General features: G+C 38.6%; 1 non-coding gene and 1 pseudogene across 1 annotated transcript; one reads left to right on the forward strand and one right to left on the reverse strand.

The window, feature by feature from the left end:
* The first annotated feature begins 5,218 nt into the window (after positions 1 to 5,218).
* Positions 5,219 to 12,712, forward strand: LOC122082106 (annotated as a pseudogene).
* Positions 12,713 to 22,626: 9,914 nt separating this feature from the next.
* Positions 22,627 to 22,733, reverse strand: LOC122083015. The gene has a single exon (XR_006141542.1). It is a non-coding gene; the product is annotated as a small nucleolar RNA R71 (small nucleolar RNA).
* Between the last annotated feature and the right edge of the window lie 331 nt (positions 22,734 to 23,064).

Below are 23,064 nucleotides of genomic sequence, written 5' to 3' on the forward strand. Positions count from 1 at the left end.
ACATAGAGCTTCTTCAACAAGAATGAATAACATAGGTGATAGGGGGTCACCCTGACGAAGGCCCCTCTCAACTCTAAAGAATCCCACAGGCCCTCCATTTACCAGAATCGAAAGTTTAGTAGAAGAAAGGATCTGCTTGATCCAATCGACCAATTTCTTAGAAAACCCAAATTTCTCCATAACTTCAAAAAGAAACTCCCACTCAAGAGTATCAAAAACCTTCTGGATATCCTGCTTCATACCAATGCAGCCCCTAAAGTATTTTTTATGAATCATATTTGTAAGCTCTGATGCTACCCAATGTTAGAGAAAATTACTTTCCCTTTCTGAAAAGCGCCTCGCTCTTCTGATATCAAACGAGGAAGAGAGGAGCCAAGTGGGATGCCATAATCTTGGGGATCAATTTAAGGAAGAAATTCCCTAAACATATTGGCCAGTACTGACCCACTTTCTTTGCATTATCAACCTTTGGAATATGGGAAAGGAAATTGCAGTTGGCTCCTTTTGTATAACTCCCTCAATGAAGAAATTCTGAATTGCATGACATACATCCTGACCCACAAATTCCTAGCACCTCTGATAGAAAGTACCAGGGAATCCATCTGGACCTGGCGCACTAGTAGGATCTAAGTCAAACAATGCCCTTTTAATTTCCTCAGGAGAAGGAATAGTAGTTAGTAAACCGTTGTCTACATCAGAGAGAACTTTAGGAATCACAGAAAGTAGAGATTCATTCCAAACCAAACCACCCTTCTTGCTAAATGATTAAAAGTGAGCAGCTAAAAGTTGTCCAATGGCACCCATCTCAGTCAATCGAATTCCATTTTCATCTTGAATTTCTCTGATGACATTTCTACTCTGCTTGATCATAGTTGAAAGATGAAAGAATTTAGTACAACGATCTCTTTCTTTAAGCTATCTCACACAAGCCTTTTCTTGCCATAATTTTTCTTGCAACATAACCGTATTGCCTAGCTCTTCCTTAGCTAACAGCTCTTGATGGAAGAGCTCATCATCATGACCATTATCTTCTATAGCTTGCTGTACCGATTCCAAATCAGCTTTCCTTTTACCCACTTCATTATCAATATAGGGAAAGACCGATCTCGCCCAAGATCTCAATGGCCTTTTTAATCTCTTCAAATTATAACCCTAAATATAGGGGTACCATGCATGGGAGCCCTCCAAGAATCTCTAACATCTTCTTTAAATTCATGATGTTCTGCCCAGAGACGAAGCATGCGGAAGGGAATATTAGTAGGCGAGAAACCTCATTGCAACATAGAACAATGGGAGAGTGATCCGAATAGGTACGGGCAAGCATTTTTTGAGAGTAGCCAGGGAAGACCTCCATCCAGACCTGATTGCACAGACTTCAATCAAGCACAGCACAAGAATTCCCAACTCATCTATTATTGGAACAATGTGTATTTTAGACCTGAAGATGGAACAAAGAACAAGGAAGCTAAATCTAGGAAAGCTGAGAAATCCTTAGAAGATCCCTGATTAAACCTTCAAGAGCCACACTTTTCATGGGAAGTTCCAGCCAAAGAGTAGAGGTCACAGCATAGTTATAGTTGTCTTCTTCTTGGCCTGAAACAGTTATCAAGGACAACAGATAAAAAGAATTTAATTCTAGCCACCTCAATGTACATAGGGATGTGCTGATCCGATTAGAGAATAACCATTGGACGTTTAACATCATGTTTCCAAAAAAACCAAATATTAGGAGTGGCCTCTTCCCTTTCATTATGAATAAACTCCAAACCATAACCCAAAGAGCTAAAAAAAAAAATTCAGGGCAGTTTTTAGTCTCAATTTTGGGTTTGATAACACATAAAAAATTTGGATTTTGCTCTTTAACAAGCAACCGCAATGCTGCCCGAGCTTGGCCATTGCCTATACCTCTAATATTCCAAAAAATGAATTTCATTGGGAACGATTTGACTAGTAGTTACCAAACCTATTTCTCACAAAAAACCATTTTTTGTCTAGTAGTTACAAACTTTTTATGTTTTGATAAAAAATTGCTTCCATTAATGAATTTTGTTAAATTGGCAAAAATAAAAAAGAAAATGATACCAAAGAGGGTCACAGATAGGCTATGATGGAAGCTTTGATTATAGTGTCGAATACCAAGAATGGTGTTGAAGTTTTTGGATATTTTGACATTTTTATATAAGTCCATTAAACCTAATTTACTTGGATTAAATTGATTTAATATATTTGCATTATGTGCTTGTTATATTTCGTGAGATTGTCAACTCATTTTTTTTTTCTCTTTTAATATTGTTGGGAATTTTATCCCATTTAATTAAAACTGTTTGGTTCCATTTTTTTTCCATTCTGTTTTTTTCTAATTATGGTCAGGCATAACATAAGCAAAACAGAAGGAAAAACTGATGGCTTAGCCCTAGGCCAGTCCATAGGAAATAAAATTTGATACACTTGAGAATAATAGAATCTAATTCATTTTATAAATTAATTAGCTAGTTACTGAATTGATTAGCAAAAAATATAAAAAAAAAATTGTGAAATTTCATCTCTTGGCTTCCAAGAAGTCCAACCTCCAGGAATCAAATCCGATTTGATGATCATTTTCTTCTACCCACATCACATACCATTGAGTATTTCTTTGCTAGGTAAGTGTGTCCTGTTAGTGAGCGTGGTCCCAGTGCGTGCAATAGGGCCAATGGAAGCACACTAGGAAGTATCAACAAAGAAGTCATTTTACATTATTATGTCCTCCTATGTATCTTGGATCAGAGGCCATGCTCCATGCAAAAATCATTTTCCCTTTTTTTTGTTTTATTCCAACCCAAATGGGTTCACGATTTACCCCTGCAATAACAACTTTAGTGTAGACATTTCATAGAGAAGAGAAGTCTCCCTCCCTAGAATGTGCTTATTTTTCTGGATCCAATGATCATCAGAGTAAGAGTAAAGTGAACATGTTACCACTGAATGGTTCCCTTATTTTTCTTCTCGTTCCTTTTTTTTTCTGGATTTCTTTGTTAGAGAGTTTTGAAAAATTTTAAAAGGTAGAAATATTACTAGACATTAATTTTAGTAAAGATTTTGTTTGATTTTGCTAACAAAAACAGAAAAACTGTTTCCAAAATTATATGAAAATAAAGGGTATTACTGCATTTTGCATTTTAGCTAGTAAGCAGTTCAGTTCTTTATTTTATCCTCAATCTCTATAGTAATATTATCCTCTCTAGTCTCTACTGCTCATAGCTTTGGTAAACTTGTTCTGATCAATCCTTTCTGTATTGGGTTGTTGTCTTCCACATTCATGATTTTAAGTGTTCCGGCCTTGGCTTCAAATACAAGTTGCAATTTTCCGGCAATTTCAACTTTGGGGACTCAAATACTGATACAGAAGTTGATTCTGCTGCCTTCTCTCTTGTCTCCCCACCCTTTTTTCAAATGCCTGCTGGAAGACCTTCAGATGGAAGGTTCACTATGAAATTAAACTCTGTTTCATTATTATTTACTAGATTTGTTATGGGGAAAGGAACTATGCCCGTCTGCCCCCACCGATGCCCAAATGAAGCTAGGCATTAAATACCTGGCGTGCATGGGGCAGCTGGGTCTAAAAGGATCTTTCAGACCCAACTGTGTCTAGGTGTAGGGAACGCAAATGAGAGTAAGGTTCTTTCTCACCTAAATATTTACTTTGGGTGAAAGAGTGCTACCCAATAGCGTAAAATGACACGTTAGCGCCCGCGGCCAACAGGAGGGAGCATCTTCAACATAGGAAGCATGGTCTTTTCACACCCATTGTGTCTTGGCATAGGTACATGCCATCGGGTAGCATTGTTTATTCCATTTAATAAGTCAAAATCAGAATTTTGTTAAGAGTACTCAAGCAAACATGAGTTATAGAGTATACAAACGGAAAATCTAGCTATGACCTTGGGGATAGGGGATAGGGGATGGTTTGGGTAATCGCCCGATTCGTATTGGAATCGATAGCACCTGATTCTGATCTTAATCTATTTTTCCAAACTCTTTTGAATCCTGGACCTGTCGCCCCTGACCCTGGTGGGACTTCGGATGCCACAGCCCCAAAACATTCTTATGCTAGGGCGTTGGGAGTTTCATCATGGCCTGCTATCAGACTAGAAACATTCGCAGGATAATAATTCCTCAGCATGATTATGAAGCCAAGAGACAACTTTTTGCTCTCATAGGATAGATCAATTTTCTCCTTATCTCTCTCGATGCTTTGATGATGGAGGCTAAAGAAAAATGGAATCTCAGTCAAGGCGTGGTCATATATCCGCTGGGTAAGGGCTTTGTTATCTTCCGATTTCACTGCGAAGGTGACAAAGCCGAGGTATGGAGAAGAAGTCCTCTCAAGATTGGTGGACTATTAATTTGATTTCAGCATTGGAATCCTAACTTCAACATTCATGAGAAGCAGGTTTTCACAAAGCTTGTCTGGATTCGTTTCCCTGACCTCCCTCTCGAGTATTGGCATGAGAATGTTCTCTTATCAATCGCGAAAGCGGTCGGGCGACCTGTGGCGTTGGATCAAAGGACTGGGCAAGGGATAATGGGGTATTTCACTAGGGTCCTGGTCGAAATTGATATTTCTGAATCTGCTGTGAGAATTGACGAAGTCCAAGTCAAAAGATTTGAACCTGGCATGTCCAAAGTCTTTGGCTTTCATCAAAAAGTGGTGTATAAGGATAATATTGAATGGTGTGGATATGGCCGACGTGTGGGCCATTTGGTTTCAGCTTGTAGACAGAAGAAACTTGATGATGCTAAGCTGAGCACCACGGATAATGCTGCAGCGGTGCAAGAGGCGGTGTACGTTGAAGATGGAGTCGACTCAGTGGCGTTGAACTCAGAGAGAGTGATTCAAAATTTGAATGAGAATCTAGCTCATAACCATAACTGTCCTCCCAATTGTTGAACCCTTATTAAGGAAGTTTCTAATTGTGGAGCGTCACCTGAGGAAGATTTAAATTGTGGAGCGCCCAACCATATGGTGAATGGAGCAGATATCCAAGTATTTTTGGAATCTTCTCCTTTGAATCCTTTTTTTTTTAGGAAACGAATCTGATAAGGATGCCAATGAACCAAACTCTCTCAACCAAGCTATCTCACTGGGTAAAGGGGTATCCAGTGGGTTTGATTCGGATTCTGGTTAACGATCATCAAGCGGTTCTTCTGATTGTGACCCGGTTCCCTCTTCCTGCCCATGGAGGAATCTAGTGCCCCTTTGGTCAATGGAACAAAGAACCGCGCTCCTGTTCAGGAAGCGAGATTCTCCTCTCGGCCTAGAAGAACGATCTCCCTACATGGTCGGGGTCGTGGTGGTGCTTCTCTATCACACCGTCAGCTGCCAGTCCTAGAGGTGCCTCGCGAGGAAAACATTATCTCATCTCTGCCTATAGATGATTCTTCAATGGGCATGGCCTCCGTTGTGCACTTAGAAGTAGGCCTAATTGACAGGGAAGTGGCTATGTTGAAGAAAACCACAACAGTGAAGGCCATAGGCAGTAAGCAGAAGAAAAAAGGCGATCAGTCTAAGAAGACTGACATGGGCACCACATCAAAACAGTGATCAATGAAAGTTCTTCTCTGGAACATTCGGGGTATGAGGAAGGCCGCCGGTAAAAGGGCCCTTCCTTTGATTCTAACAGAGCATAATCCAGACGTATAATGCTTGGTTGAACTAATAGTTCAAGAAAGTGGCTTCCCTTTATTATTTTTTAATAAATTGGGGTACGCAATTGATTTCATCCATAACTATAGGCAGAATAAAGCTCCTAATTTATGGATTTTGTGGAAGAATAGTTTACCCCGCCCTGTAGTCTTGCCTCATCGGATCAATTTATTTTCATTCTTTGCGACTAGCCTGGTAGCAAGATAGGTCTATTTGTAATGCATGCTAGCTCTTTTAAATTATTTCATCATCAATTATGGCTGGACTTGGAGTCGCAAGCTTCTTCTGAGATCCCTTGGTTAGTTATCTTCGATTTAATGCTTCTCTAGTGTCAAGTAAAAAAAGAGGGCTAGGTAATTTTAATCTCAGCTCTGCAGCTGAGTTTCAGGCAATGGATGATGCATGCATGCTTTTTCCTGTTTCTTCCACTAGGAAAAATTCACCTGGACGAATAATTGAAGGAGGGGCCACATTACAGTAGTGTTGGATCGGAGCTTCTGCAATAAAAAATGGATCCATTTTTTAGAAATATTACTTAACGAGTCCTGTGGAATCCTGGCTCTGATCATGCTCCTTTGTTAGTTATTTCAGATGCCATTCCTAAACCAAAAAATGTCACCTTTCATTTTCATGGTTTCTGGATGGAAAACACATCTTTTTCCTCTGTGGTCGAGGAAGCTTAGAAGACTTAGTTCAACAGTGATACAATTTTTTTTTTCTCTCAGAAATTGAAGATCGTAAAGGGGGCTTTAAAATCCTGGGCTCGTTCTTCTTTCCCTAATCTCAATGAGGAGGTTGAGAAAGCCTCGAGATCCTTGGAAAAAATCCAGGAAACAATTGAAGGTCTAGGGATGTCTGATGATCTCTCAATAAAGAGGCCAATGCTAAGATTGCCCTTTTGTTAGGAACTAAAATGCAAGAAAGACTGTGGTCGGAAAAGGCTAAGCTGAGATGGGAAAAAAATGGTGACTACAACTCAAAGTTTTTTCACCTCTCTGTTAAATTGAGAAGAGCTAGAAATCAAATTTCTAGTCTAAAAAGGGAAGACGACACTTTGGTGGAAGACCAACCGGGAATAGCTGAATATACTGCTTCCTTCTTTGAGAAATTTCATTAAGCCTCTCCAATAGTTGCTCACTATGATTTTTTGGACTGTATTCCCAAGGTTTTGTCTCTGGAAGACACTCAAAGATTGGATGTTATCCCTAGCAGGGCAAAGATAAAGACAGTTGTGTGGGATTTAGATCCGGATAGCTCCCCTGGCCCGGATGGATTCCTTAGGTCATTCTTTAGAAAGTGTTGGGACATCATCGAAGGCGATTTCTGCAAAACAGTATTTTATTTCTTTTTTGTGGGAAAGTTTCCTGAAGGAATTAACAACTGCTTCATCACCCTAATCCCCAAAACTGAGAGCGCTTATTCTCTGGACAGATTTAGGCCTATATGTATAGGTAATTTTTTTTGTAAAGTTCTCACCAAGATTCTGTCATCTAGGCTCATGTCTTTTCTTCCCAGTCTTTTTTTAGAGGAGCAAGGTGCTTTCCAGAAAGGAAAAATCATCTCTACAAATATCAGTTTGGCCTCTGAGTTAGCCAATTTGATGCATTCAACAGTGAGAGGTGAAGGGTTGGGTCTGAAGCTTGATGTTCAGAAGGCATTTGATTCCATGTCATGGAAATTTCTATTTGCCACTTTGGGAAAGTTTGGTTTCTCAGAAAAGTGGATATCCTGGATCCATCTTATTTTGAACTCTACCAAAATCTCAGTTTTAGTTAATGGGGGTCCGGTTGGCTTCTTTCTTGTGGGCCGAGGTCTGTGTCAAGGTGATCCTCTCTCCCCCCTCTTGTTCATCTTGGCAGAGGAAGTTCTTTGCATAGGTTAAAAAATATGATTGGTGAAGGAAAATTAAAGTCCCTCCCTGGGCCAAGAGGTGTATCTACTCCCTCCCATTTATATTTTGGAGATGATATTTTTGTTTTAATGAATGCCTCTGCAAAATATGTAAAGAACCTCCAGTTTTTCCTTGACAAGTATCAGGCTTTCTCTGGCCAGTTTTTCAACCTAGAAAAAAGTAGATTATTTTTTGGGAAGGTGGCGCCACACATGAAACAATTTATTTGTGATTTCTTGGGTATCCAATCCAATAGGCTACCCACAAAATATTTGGGTGTGGAGATCTTTAGAGGGAGAGTGAGAAAAGATCATGCCCTACCTTTGATGGATAAAATAAAAAAAAGAGACTAGCTAGATGGAAAGGAAAATTGCTCTCCATGGCAGGGAGAGTGGAGTTGGTGAAGTCAGTTATCTCTAGCATTCCAATTCACAACTTTGCAATTTACTGGTGGCCTGACTATTCAATAAAGCTGGTTGAAAGGTGGATGCATAATTTCATCTGGTCTGGTGATATGGAGGTGGCAAAGAAAATTGTGGTAAAATGGGATGACGTCTGCAAGCCCAAACAAGAGGGCTCCCTGGGGATTCGAAGGCTGTGGGATGTGAACTACGGCTGTCTTTCTAAACTGGCTTGGGAAATCAAGCATAGTGATTCTTCAATGAGTAAATTCTTCCGAGCTCGCTTTCTCAAAGCTAATGGCTCTCTTAAGTCCAATCATGTATCCTCCTCCATTTGACTAGGAATAAAGATAGTTTGGAATTTTGCTTCCTCCAATGAGCATTGGAGGAAATGGTCTCCATATCAATTTCTGGACAAATTCTTGGCTTGGAAAATCCTCTATTTTAGAAAGATCTTCCCTCGAAGGTGATTTATTTGTGAATTTAAAGGCAAAAGTCTCAGATTTTATTCAAAATTACAGATGGAATTTCCCTACTGTAAGTTCAGAATTTATGGCTGGAATTTTTGAGGAAGCAAAATCCATCCATATGTCTGATAATATGGATGAATGCCATTAGTGTCCTACCACGGCGGGAGTTTTCACAATGAACTCGGATTGGGATAAATTTAGAAGTATGCCTAAAGTGGGCTGGTTTTCCATTTTATGGCAATCCTCTATCCTTCCTCGTCAATCTATTTTTTATTTGAGATTGCTAAAAAACAAATTGTCTCTTGATGTCAACATGAAAAAAAGCGGGATTCCCTTGCCATCTAGATGTGAATTGTGAGGCTAGGCAGAGGAGTGCAAAGACCACGTTTTCTATAAATGTGGTTTTGCTACCTCGATGTGGAATTTGTTCTATGGCTGTTTCGGTATCCAATGGTCTATTTTTTATAGATGATGATCACTTGACTTGTTGGTGGAAAATGTAGGCAAAATCCATCTCTCTGAAAGGAATTTGGCAGAAGGGCTTTATTTTGATCCCATATTTCATTTGGTTGGAAAGAAACTCTAGGTGCTATGAAGGAATAATTAGCCCTGTGAGTGTTTGCTTCGCTAGAGTGAAAGCTGAAATTCACTGCCAAACTTTGGCTCATATAGGAGTAGCAGTATCTCTTGAAGACTTGATGTGTGCGAGAAGACTTGGTTTCCCTGGGGTTCATCGAAGACATAAAGAATGCATTTCTATCTTTTGGTGTCCACCCCAAAGTGGCTGGCTAAAGTTGAACACAGATGGGTGCTGCATCTAGGAAAATCTGGGACGGGTAGTGTATTAAGAAATGAGAGAGCTGAGGTGATTGCAAACTTTAGAGAATATCTTGGTATCTGTACAAACTTCGAAGCTGAATTCATGGCCATTATCTTAGGTCTTGAACATGCAAAAAGATTGGGAGCTCAGTGCCTTTGGATTGAATGTGACTCGGTCTGTGGTCATTCTTTTGATGAAAAGAAAATTACCTTGGATCGTATGTCAACGATGGTTATCTTGTTCCTCCTATCTTCAAGGGGTGGAGTGGAAGATCACTCACTGCTACCGGGAAGCAAACTCCATTGCTGATTTCTTATCCAAGTCAGCCGCCTGCTTTGAAGTTTCATCCCCTATTAATTTTTTGCCAGCTTTGGTCAAGATGGATTTAGACTCGGATGCCTCCGGTCGCCCAAGATATAGGCTGCAATAACTTATCTTTGTTTTATTTCTCTATTGTGAAGAGTTGGGTTTTGGTGTCTTAATCTATTGGTGGCAATGCCGAAGGTGAATTAAGTGCATCTTCCTTCTCTTTTCTTTTATTTTCCTGAGTTATGTACATTAATTTTTTTCTTTTTTCCATTAATATACAAATGATCATTTAGCGAAAAAAAAAAAAACCTCTTTTGAATCGCTTGGTTCTAATTTTTATCAATTTTTTCTTCGTATGTTGCTAAATTAATAGATTTTTTATGGGGGGGGGGGGGGAAATTTAATGAAACTTATCTTTGGTTACAGATTATTGGAAATATTTAATTCTTCATAGTTCCAAATTATAAGGCTGCGTTTGGTAGTCATTCAGTTTCAGAAATGACGTTTCACGTCAAAGACAAAATTTTTAGTTTTTTTTATAAAAATGCCGTTTTATGGCAAAAAAATAGTGTTTGATGAACCTGTTTTAGGAACGATTACCCTAGTTGTTTACTCTTTTTTATTTTTTTTATTGAAATCAAAATGACGGAACAAGGTTACATCATTCCATCTTTTCTAGCTTTTTTTTTTCTCCTTTTCCTTCCAAAAAATTGAAAAGCACTAAGTTGACATCAAATACTTTATTAAGTTTTTTTTTTTTCCCCCATAGAACGGAAAAACGTCTAAATGACTACCAAACGCAACCTAAGGTTTCAACCTAGATTCCAATTTATGGAGTTATAACCAATTCCCATTGATTCCAATTCCTCCCAATGGAACTCAAACTGATTATGTATGGAAAACCCTAAATGGCTGAAATATGTCAATTCCAAGGCCGATCTAGATCAATCTAGATCTGAATCAACTGGGACTGATCCAAATCCCAATTCGGGTTTTTTAAACCCTGCCATACCAACCCTATCTCCGTCATACAAATCACCCACACTAGAGGTGGAGTGGGGTGAGTCTCTCCAACCCACCCCATTACCATTCCTATGATTGGCAGGGAAAACCTCAGAATACCCTTCAAACTTGTAATTCTCGCTTTCAAACCATTTAAGTTTGGAGATTGAAATGGGCCATGGGCTATGGGCTATCGGTATGAGCTTAAGTTTTAAGGAGTTCACCCCCGACCTAAAAATCTGCAAACAAAGACCACTTTCAAGTTCATGGTCAAATATTCTTTTAATCCAATTAAGTGGGGTTGGCCCTATGAATCCTATTTTTCCATTCAATCTCTTATTGTTAATCCAAAGAAATGTAACAATTATTGACTTGATCATTGTTTAAAAAAAAAATGAATATTTTGATCAGTGGAAAAATTAGGATTACCTTACCCCAGCGCGTATCTCGATTTATTGGGAATCAACTTCAGCCACGGTGCTAATTTCACTATATCGGGGGCAACAATCAGGCCGTCATATAAAAGGTGAACCAGGAGAGGACCCAGCCCCTTCTACTTGGATGTGCAATTCTCCCAGCTCCAACAATTCAAATACATATCACAATTAATCACGAACCAAGGTAATTAATTAATTAATTAACAACCCTCTATAGCTATCAATCATGTAGCAGTACAGTTTCATTAAAATGGCTCACAGGTGTCCTGTTTATCATCTATTGCTAGGTGGAATCTACACAAATGTGTTACCCAATGTGGAGTTTTTTGGTCAAGCTTTGTACACATTTGATATTGGTCAAAATAATATTGGTTTGGGTTTGTTCAGCAACCCGTCTCTAGAGGCAATTAAGGCTGACATCCTGATGTGATTAGCAAGCTCTCCAAGAATATCCCGGTAATGAATAATATTTCAACCCTTCTTAATAACAAGGTAAATTCATTATTAGCTAGGCCAGTAGTGTTGTAGGTGTTATCTCCTATTGAGGCTCTTAAGTTTTCATTACTCACAATATGGATTTGCATATTGCATTGCAATTGGGCCACCCAGCCCATGAGGAAATGTCTTGTAAAATTTATATGGCTAAAGTGAAACGTATTTGCTTAGTAAACGTTTCAAATAATGAAATCAAAATCGTTAATTTTAAACGGTTACAGTTCAAACAATTTATAAGGGATTTTTTTTTTTTTTTTTTTTTTTTTTTTGTTTTAATAAAAAATGTCTTCGTTCCCTTTTAATTTCTTACTGAAATTGATGTAGGCTTAACATTGAGCGACTTAACACTTAACTGACTGTGCATCAATCTATCTGTTGTGAACAGTTTATCATCGATTAAAGGGTTCAGTTCAATTTAAATCATTTAACTAAACTGTCTCAATTTTAAAACCAGCTAAACCATTTATCAAATGATTTCACAATTTCGATGTGAACGGCTTGGTTCAGTTCTGATAAACAATTTTCAGTTCGATTTTGAAACCCTTATGGATGGATGTGGTTATAATTTGTAAGCAGTATATGATTTAGGAGGGAGATCATTCTGGATCCATAACACAGGTCCTATTGGTTGTTTTGCATATATCCTTACAAACTTTCCAGTGAGTAATGCTTCTAAGATAGATAAAGCTGGCTGTGCAACTCCTTATGATGAGGTGTCACAATACTTCGATCAGAAGTTGAAGGAAGTTGTTGTCGAACTCAGAAACCAACTTCCCTTGGTAGCCATTACATATATGGACATTTACTCTGTCAAGTACCTCCTCATGAGTCAACCTCAAGACTTTGGTAAGTCATCCATCATCTAATATTTTAGAGAGAGAGAGAGAGAGAGAGAGAGAGAGAGAGATGGTAATTATTGACACATTAGTGATTCTTCTTGTAGGGTATCAGCAGCCACTGGTAGCTTGTTGTGGCTTTGGAGGCAAATATAACTACAACAATACTGCACGATGTGGGCAGACAGTAGTTGTGGATGGGAACATTATCGTGCTCAGACCCTTTTCTTAGAGTTAATTGGAATGGAAGCCATTTAACTGAGGCAGCTAACAAATTCATCGTTGACAAGATCATGACCAGAAATTTTTCAGACCCTCCAATCTCTCTGCAAAGTGCATGCAATAGGGAAGGGTCTTCTGCATAGTCAAACTACCCTTGATGGCTAGAGTTTGATCTATATATCATTTTTATTATTTAGTTAAAATATTTCATGACATATTAAATCCTATTATTTTTTAATTATGTCAACCAAAAAATAAAAAATAAAAATGTATGGGTATGGTAGACTGTCATAACAACAGTAAACAATAATCCTCAAAACCAATAGTCTAACCTGAAATAACCTAGAGGGGGGTCAATAGGTTATACTAGTGGAAATTCATTTATTTTAAAATTAGCCCAAGTGTGATTGCAAATAAAACTGTGGAATGAATAAAAAGTCACAATCACACTACACCAAGATTTATAGTGGTTCGACTCAATCTGAGTTTAGTCCACTCCCAACAAGAATCCTTTTGTAAGGTATTCCACTAGTTCTAAGTACTGTCTAGAATTGTAAAACAGAAAATTAAAAAAGTGGAATAAAGAGGATTACCTCTGGTGTGGTGCAAATGATGATTATGAAAATGAAATGATACACCTTTTAAAAAGTCTTCTCTGTAGCTCTGATGCGTACAACAAGAATGTGGAAGACTTAATGGAGACTTGAGCTTTTCCTCTTGGGATTAGTGAAGACCGAAGTCGCTCAAGTGATTTGAATGCCTATATGAATTTAATAGCTCACAACTTTGCTCTTGATGCTCAGACTTAATTGATAATTAATTATAAGCATCTTAGGTATTTATAGGTGAGTTTAGGAGAGCAGTTTAGGCAGAAAATCAGGCTCTAACGATTATATTTTGAATCCATCGGTCGACCGCCATCGATAGCCGATTGACATGAAAGAGCCGTTGGAGATAGAAAACTAGCCGTTAGAAGTGATCCAGGCAGGTGCCGGTCAACCAGGACTTTCATCCGGTCAACCGGGGCTTCCAGTAGGTCGACCACCTACAGTTCTGTCTTGTTTTTTACAGACAATTGTCATACTGACTAGTCACCAGTATTTTGGCCATAAATTTTTTATCTGACATCAGATTGACCCTATTCAAGTTGCATTGAAATCGTGACTCGATTTCTTACAAATTTCATAGGGGGTTTAACTTCTGATACTAAATCTAAGGTTTTCCAAAATTCCCTTGAGTCTAGTATAGTGATTTTCACAGAAAGTCACATAGAACATGTATTTCTAATTATGTTCTACACCACTTATGGACTTCTAGCTTGGTCAAGGAATGTCTTATAGTCATTCTAGTATGATGATATGCGATGCATGAAGTGCGTAAACATATACATATAGAGTGTACAATATACAAAGAGTACTAGACTATCCTAGGGTCTTCATCTTGACTTGAATCTTGAAGTTTTCATTGTTACTTGATTCTTGAAGTCTTCATGACCACTTAATTCTTGAAGTCTTCATCGTCACTTGTAGATTCCACTCTTGATTTTTGTGTCTTGACTTGATAAATTAAATATGCAAATCTTGAGCGGTCCTTTTGTACAAACCACCAGTTAGCACATATACTAAGAGAAATGGGTTGTTTGTTATTACAAAACATTTATAGGAGTTTGGGCATATTCCCAATATAACCTTGACAATACAACAATACAAATGTCCCTTCTATAATAGATCAAAATCATAAGAACATCTCTCTCTCCCTCTCTCTCTCCCCCCACCCTACTTCAATTGGGAAGTGAATAGGGAGATTGACAATGCCAAGGGTGAAGCAAGAAGAAAGGAGAAAACCACTTCAGCGATGGAGTGTATCATTAGGTTGCCTCTAAGAAGTGATTTTTTGAAGATCCTCTTCTAAAATATAAGAGGAATGAAGAGGGCGGTTGAAAAAAACCCATTGAGGATCTTAATTAAGGAGAAGGATCTAGACCATCTCTGCCTTCCTGAGCCTATGGTGGAAATAAATGCATTTCCTAAGTTACTTTTTAATAAATTGGGCGTTCAGTGTGATTTTATTCATAATAATCAAGTGGGAAAAAAATCCAAATTTATGGATCATGTGGAAAAGGATCCTGCAAACCCCTGTGATTGTCTTAGAGTCTGATCAACATATTTAGATCTCCATGGCATGGTGGAAAAATTGATTCAAGTTTCTTTTGTTGAAGCAAGTAGCTTTAGAGTTGGTAGGAGGATTTTATAGATGGATTTGGCTATAAAACCCCCTCAATTGCCTACCCCATGCTCTATAATTTGGGATTTGATGCCACCCTGCAATCTTATGAAAAAAGGTCCACGGAATTTTAGTTTCGGATCTGCAGTGGAGTTTGGCACTATGGCTGATGTGTGCTCAATGATTCAGGTGCCTTCTCTTGGTAGGAAGTTTACATGGTCCACTAATCATTGTAGAGGCAATGTTTGTTCTGTTCTAGATAGAAGCTTCTGCAATGATGAGTGGATTTCCTTATTTCAGGACTGTTCTCAACAGGTTTTCCCTCGAATTGCCTCTGATCATGCCCCCTTACTGATAACTTTGGATAGTTGTCAACGCCCTTATACTGTCCTTTTCGATTTCATCAATTCTGGATAGAGTTTGATGAATTTGAAAGGTGGTTGCTACTTCTTTGGGTGAATGGAGTATAGGGTCTCCCATCTTTGTGCTAATGCAGAAACTCAAATGGCTAAAAGGGGTCCTCAAGAGCTGGGCGAGATCATCTTTCCCAAACTTGGATAGAGCTCTAGAAGATGCATAAAACAATCCTTCTTAGGTGCAGGAAAAAATTGGGGCTAAGGGATTAGAAGATCAGCTCTTTGCTATGGAGGTAGATGCAAAGACTGCAGCCCTGATTAAGGCTTTAGATAACCATTAAAAAACTATAGGCGGAATAGTGTCACACCATGTTTTCTCTAGCAAAGGTATGTGGCACTAGATACTTTACCGTATCCAGTCAGCCTGATTCGCCATGATCACAGGAGAGGGAAACAAAAACACAACACTACAAATACTACAATCACGTACATATACAGTCCATCATATATATACACACCAGTGCTTACTAGATGATAGAGTTATAATTTACAATTACATGATATTCACAAATTGTCTCCTATAATATTTACATGTATTCCAGATTCTCAATACAATATATTACATCAGAGTATTCTCAATCACAGTAGAATATTTACACAAAAAGGGTTCCTGTATTGACAACGATATCACTCAGTAGGTCTAGCCTTCGAAGCACAGTCCTCACAATCACAATCGAGTCCATGCTCTGGCTTAGTCTTTGGGACACTGGCCTCAAATTCCATGGCCATTCCCACAGGATCAGTTGATAATCAGAAAAACACCGGTCTCGGCATCTATAGAGAGTGCGTAAAATAGGGTGAGTATGACATGCTCAGTATGGGGCTGGGGGTAGGCAAGCAAATGCAGTACAAATGATACAATGCATGCTCCACAACCTATATGATGTTCATGGGTTCATTTAGACTGCACTACTTCCTAGTCCATTACTAAGTCTGTAGAAGTAGTATGGTGCTACGCAACGTAGGTCGTATCCCATTTCCTAGTATGTCGGTCTCTAAGGATACAAGATAGTTGTAGGCTAGAGTCAGCCAGCCTCAGAAAGAACCTCGGTCCTCAGGCTAACCTCTAGTTTAGTAACCCCGACAGTCAAGTGTATAGTGCATCGTACCCTATTGCTATCCATCTCTAGGTATAGTACATCTTATCCCGAAAGTGTACTTTTGATCAGGCATCCACGAGTTGGGATTAGTGAGTACCTCACCCCTACTGACAAGGGGTTGTAGCACTCGGGTACAAATCCTAGCCCCCAAACCTTCTATATGATGCTCAACAACCATCAACCATCAACCATCAACCATACACACAACATACAAAGAATCGTCAGGCACTCACTCACATCCCATCTTACCTTTTCAGCTTCTAGTATCTCAGTATCAGTAATAGATATAATATGCATAGAACATTATGCATGAGAACCAAGCATAAAAAAAAAAAGCTCCGTAAAATAAGTCAACCACCCACTCACGTTGATTTCCCAAATCATGTGTGCTATAGATTCCCAAATTGGATTACGCCCTCACATATGATTTTGGTTCCTAATTGCACATTGTATACATATATTTCTTAATAAATAATTCTACTGCCTCAACTATTCAGTTTAACTTAAAACCCTAATATCTAGTTCCTGATTGGAATTCCATTACACGGTACCCTTTTTATAGCCTAACTGTTAGTAGGGCCAAATTCATTTAAGAGATATGTCAGTGGACCCCACATCTGGACAAAGTACCATATGGCCACATCATCAGTCATTCAAGGTTCTAAGATCCTCATCACAGCCCTTTTTCCCTACGAGGAATTAATTCTAATGAAAATGGTGCTCGCAGACCCTAACCATTAGTTCTAATCCACAAGCCACATTAGTAGCCATTCTGGGTTCTGGAACCCTCACCGGAAGGTCAGCTAGGCGGCCACTAGCTGACCTCTCACACCTATCGGTGCCCCTTCTTTTGCAGAATTCAATTCTGCCAATGTGTTGTGAATTGCAACCTCAAAATTGGGTTTAGCTCTTACCTGGCAACTCTGTCCGAACAGAATGGGTCTTGTGGGCAGGTGTAGCTGTATACTGACCCACCTTCAAGGCCCAATTAATTAACCCAAGTCTTATACATCCCATTCTAAATAAATTAAATAGGAATTGAGGTATTTCTGTGGAATTGAACAACTTCCCCTAATTTAGTCACTTAATTAGGGTTCGTTACAAGTGTTTACAATGTTCCAACCCTATTAAACTTGTAGAAGAATTTGAGGATAGAAATTAACTAAATTCTCATAGAAATCCCAATTCCGGTATGGAGAAAATCTTCTAACAATTATAGTCCTTGAATCCTCTAGAATTTGGGGCTTCTTTTATAGGGAAGCTAATTAGTCCACAGGGAATTGACTACAGTCCTTAATGAATTGAAATCCCTAACCCTAGTTAGTAATTCAGTTGAACCAACTGATTTCTCCTACTGTACTTGGTAAAATTCCTTACTTGTGTGCAGTACTGGACCAAGAGTTGCCTTAGGTGCAACAATTCCTTCTCTATTTCCTCTTGTTCCCTTCTTCCTTTTCTCTTCTCCTTTTTCTTCTCCTTACTGTAGTAGCAGAAAAAATCGATTGAGGTTTGATGCCATTTAGTTTATATGGTACAACTAAAGCACACCTAAGGGTCTATTTTGCTCGTACCTTCTGAATCACCTAGTATAGCTAAGTAGGTTATTGATTTATAACTTTATTTGTACATTTTTGCCTACTGAGGCATAAGGTGGGTTATGATCCCCAAACAAACCTCTATTCATGGTAAAAATATGGGGAACTGTGCTGCCGAGGTGTGGGCTCCACTAGGCAGACTGGAAAAAAAAAATTTTTTTGGCAGCCCCACTGGCCAGTGGGTTGGACCTGCCGTTTACTGCCATTTTTACCCAAATTTGGGTATGTTCTTTTATCTACGCTACACTGCTCAATATGGGTTAGAATAGTACATGTGTGCTCATGCTTCCTGATGAGGTTTTCAGTTATGCAGGCAGGTTGGACATCAACAAGTAGGGTCATCTATGCCCTCCAGGCACTCCCACCCCACCCCAGGACGAAAACCTGTTAACCTTCTTAGACGGATCAGATGTAGGTGGCCTGGAAAACTAGTTCCACCCACCATGCCAATGCTGCCTTTCTTTCCTCTGCTTCCTTACTTGAGCATAGAGTAGGGGGTTAAGTCAATTTAGGGTGTTACAAAAAGGCTAGGATCCAGTGGATGAAGCATGGTGATAGAAATTATAAGTTTTTTCATTTGTCAGCAAAGATAAGAAGACTGAGAAATACCATTAGATCTCTTAAGAAATAGGACAGTACCACTGTTGGAGGTCAAGATCAGTTGTTTGTTGATTTTTATAAGAAATTTCATAAAATCTCTCTGAAAGTTGATCATACGGAGCTACTGGATAATATCCCAATTTCTCTCCAACAAGGAAATATCCACCACCTTGATTCTATCCCTGGTGATGCAGATATTAAAAGGGCGGTGTGGGAGCTAGACCCGGATAGCTCACTTGGACCTGATGGTTTTTTCGGGGCCTTTTACTATAAGTGTTGGGATATTGTGGAAGTGACGTATGTAATGGAACCCGATACTTCTTCAGTGCAAGTCTTATGCCTAGAGGAGTCAACAATAATTTTCTGGTTTTAGTACCAAAAGTGGAGGGTGTCTCGTCTCTAGATGAATTTCATCCTCTCTACATGGGGAATTTCTTTTATAAATTAATATCAAAGGTGACAGTGCTGCGACTAGAGAGCCTCTTCTGATTATTATCTCAAAAGAACCAGGTGCTTTCCAGTAGGGGAAGTTGATTCATTCCAACATACGTTTGGCTTCGGAGCTTGCAAACCTAATGTTTTCTTCTACTAGAGGGGGTAGTCTTGGCCTAAAATTTAATATCATAAAAGCAAACGATACTATCTCATAGTCTTTTATCTTTCAGGTTTTGCGTAGATTTGGATTCTCTGAGAAGTGGGTCAACTGGTTGCATCAGATTTTGAAATCAACAAAAATATCTATTTTGGCTAATAGTGGTTTGCAGGGCCTCTTTGGGGTGGAGCATGGATTGAGGCAGGATGACCCTATCTCACCTATGCTCTTCATAATTGTGGAAGAAGTTTTATCCAGAGGCCGGACGAGGTTGATTCAAATCAATAAGCTGAGGCTGTTTCATGGTCCTAGAGGCGTCCCAACGCCAGGTCATATTCTCTTTGCAGATGACATCTTTATACACTCTAATGCCTTCATGCAGTATGTTAGTAATTTAAAATATTTTTTGATGAAGTATCAAGAATTCTTAGGGCAATGCATTAGTTTAGAGAAAGAGTCAGTTTAGAGAAAGCAAGCTCTTTCTTGGAAATATTTATCCTTCCAAAAAGCAGGCCATCTCGGAAACTCTAGGGATTTCGATTTGAAATTTCCCAACAAGATATTTAGGCATTGAGATCTTTAAGGGGGGAGTGAAGAAAGAAGCTTTTTTGCCTGTTATGGACAAAGTGAACAGTCAGCTGATAGGGTGGAAGGGAAAGCTTATATCGATGGCGAAAAGAGTGGAATTGGTGCGTTCACTTATCTTAGGAATACCTGATGAGCACATTTATGTGTGAAATCTAGAGTAGTAAAACATGCATTTTACATATTTAGAATGGAGCTACCTTGGGTTTTACTCTCTTTTTGCAGGTTTTATATTTTCAAAGCCTTAAGGACTATCGGGAGCTATATCTTCAATTTTACACGTAAAGAGGTCCTATTTCTTTCCATGGTTGCGAAGAGGACGAAATTCTGAGCAAGATGGACGTGTTCAATTAAAAGTACACATTCGTTTGGTCACCCGTACAAATGATTATTCTTTTTCGGGTCAGAAAAAGAATAATGGATCAGAACTGAACCGAGATGCAGAACCAGCCCGTTTGCAATTGTCCCAGAGGTACAAGGAATACTCCAAATGCCAACAAGGATCGATGGACAACATCCTTAAGTGATTAAAGATTTGTTTTTGGTAACAACAACTACCTAGCTTAGTTGGTGAGCTATGGTGTACAAAATTCTCTTGCTCACCAAGAGGTCTCAAGTTCGAATCTTATGGTTGTTTTTTTTAGAAGATTTTGTTGAAGATTTCCTGCTTTTCACTCACTTAAAGCACTAAGGGCATGGAGGGGATTTCCACATCAAGTTAGAAGCAAGCAAAATCGTGGAAGCAAGAAGAGAAGAAAAAGAAAAAAAAAAAAGGAAAGCAAAATCGTGGAAGCAAGAAGAGAAGAAAAAAAAAGGAAAGAGAAAAAAAGGGGAGAACCAAAAATTGTCCAAATCTTCTCTCTCCTCCACATCATCACCAAAGATTGTCCAAATCACACAAAGGAAGAAAAAAAAATCGTCCCTAGGAGAGAGAAAAAAAGAAGAAAAATAAATTAGAAAAAAAAAAAGGAAAGAAAATAAGCAAAAAAATTTAGGAAATTTCTCAAAATTTATTTCTCTCTTCTCTCTCCTCCATCTTAGCACTTTTGGACTCAAAAGATCTCACAATCAATTGTGGGTTTCTCTCTTTTAGGAAAGAGAAAATTGTTACCCTACCTCTCCATTCCCTATAAATACAACTCATGTAAGAGGAGGAGACACAATTCATTCTTCTTCTAGTTTTTTAGTTGCTCTCTCTCTCCCTCTCTCACTCTTTGGTTTTAGTTCTTCTCTATTTTTGCTTTAATCACTTTTGTAATAGTTTTTTTTTATGTCAATTAATGCAAGCACTCTTTTATTTTTATTCAGTTCTTTTTATGTTTATGATTTATGCAATTGAGTTGTAATTTTTTAAGTTATAGTTCTAGGCTTAGATCTAGGTGACAAGATCACGAGCCGTGGAGCAATTTTTCTTTTCAAGTTCAAGCATTGATTCAAGTAAGTAGGCTCCTTCAATAGTCTTCTCTCCCCCCTCTCATTCCCTCTTCTGACTACCATTTCTTTCTTAACTTAGGATTTTTATTCAGTCATTACATTATTGCTATCCCTTTCCCCCAAGGTTCATGGCTAGTGTATGTGTTGGCTTTGCCCCTCTTAGCCATAGAACCATCAATTTATTGCTTTTATTTTAATTGTCTCCCTTTCCCTAAAGCCAAGTAGAGTAACCCTTGTAAGAGTGACTCTTTGGTCAAGTAGGGAAGCTCATATTATGATGCATCCCTCGGGCTAAGTAGAGAAACCTACTTGTGAGTCTCTCTCTAGTTTTATCCCCTTTCTTTTACTTTATTTTTATTTCAGCATTTTTTTCCTTTATTTATTTATTTATTTTTTAATTGCGTGGGTTGTTTATTTTCAGTTATTTATTTATTTAATTTTAATTGCGTGGCTTGCGTCTTTAAATTCTTAGATGACGAATGGTTAGGACGTTATTTTTAGGACGGTAATTAGAATTAGATCACAACCATTAATCAGTTCACTTTCGCATTATTAAAAGAAATAAAAAATAAAGTGGCTGCTCTCCCTGTGTTCGACCCGTAGCTACACTGATCCGTACGCTTACGGTTACATTTTAAATCTCAAACAAGTTTTTGGCGCCGTTGCCGGGGAGACAGTTCCATGTTATTTTTCACTTTCTTTTGGTAAATCGGAGTGCTTTGTTTTCTTTGTTTTATATTTTTCCTTTTCTTTTATTGAATTCCTGAGAAGAACAACTTGCAATAATAGTTGTATCAGTGGAGGTCGCCATGCCTCACAGTATGATAAAGACAGGTTTCGCCCTGGAGCAGTACCTCAGGAATTGACCTGAGCAACCCTGGATCCCTGCCGGTAAGCTCCCAAAAAAAAAAACCAAAAAAAAAAAAAAAAAATAAAAAAAAATTAAAAAAATAAAAATCATCAAAAAGTTTTGCTATCCATTCTTTTGTGCTTGTCTTACTTTAGTTGTGGGTAGTTTTCTGTTGCATGAGTGTTAAGTGGGTACGTAATACTAAGAATCGGTTAGAAAGAAGAGATCCAACAAGTAGTGACCCTATACGTTTGCTCTCTTTAAAACCCTTCAATATGGGAGACCAACAGTAAAATCCTTCACCTAAATCTCTGAAAGATAGGTTCTACCCTGCTAGAACAGCCCAACCTTCCTGCATAGTTCTACCACAAGCCTAGGGCAATAATTTTGAACTCAAATCTCAATACATCACTATGTTGCCCCACTTCCATAGGTTGACCTCTGAGGATGCATACCTATTTCTAAGGGAATTTGAAGAGGTATGTGTTCTAATTAAGATCCAACAGCTTTCTGATGATGCTGTTAAGCTTAGGTTGATCACTTTTGCATTGAAAGACCAAGCTAAGAAGTGGTTGTATGGGTTACTCACAAATTCTATAACCTCATGGGAACAGTTCACAGTTGTCTTCCTTAAGAAGTTTTTCCCAACTCACAAGACCAATAAGCTTAGAAGTGATATCCTTCAGTTTAGGCAAAAGCCTAGTGAGTCATTTTCCAAACTTATGGAGAGATTCAAGGATCTACTCCAAGAATGCCCTCACCATGGCCTAGACCTATGGCATTTATGTCAAATAATTTATGAGGGTATTGATTACCCAACTAAACAAATGATAGAGTCTATGTGCCCTGAGGGATTCACATCCTTTACAGATGAAGGAAAGGCATGGGAATTTTTACTTGACTTAGCTGACAAAACCCGTGAGTGGGAATCAACCCAAGAGAGTGAAAGAACCATAGGAGGAAAATGATATTTTGTGGATGGGATAGTAGCCAAGGAAGCCCATTTGGATAGTCTAATCAAGAGGATTGAGGCTATTGTTCCTAGAGAGCCATCATCAGTCAATTTGGTTAAGATTTGTGCTTGGTGCCAGTCCCCTGGA

Source organism: Macadamia integrifolia, chromosome 6, assembly GCF_013358625.1.
Source record: "Macadamia integrifolia cultivar HAES 741 chromosome 6, SCU_Mint_v3, whole genome shotgun sequence".
Lineage (NCBI taxonomy): Eukaryota > Viridiplantae > Streptophyta > Magnoliopsida > Proteales > Proteaceae > Macadamia > Macadamia integrifolia.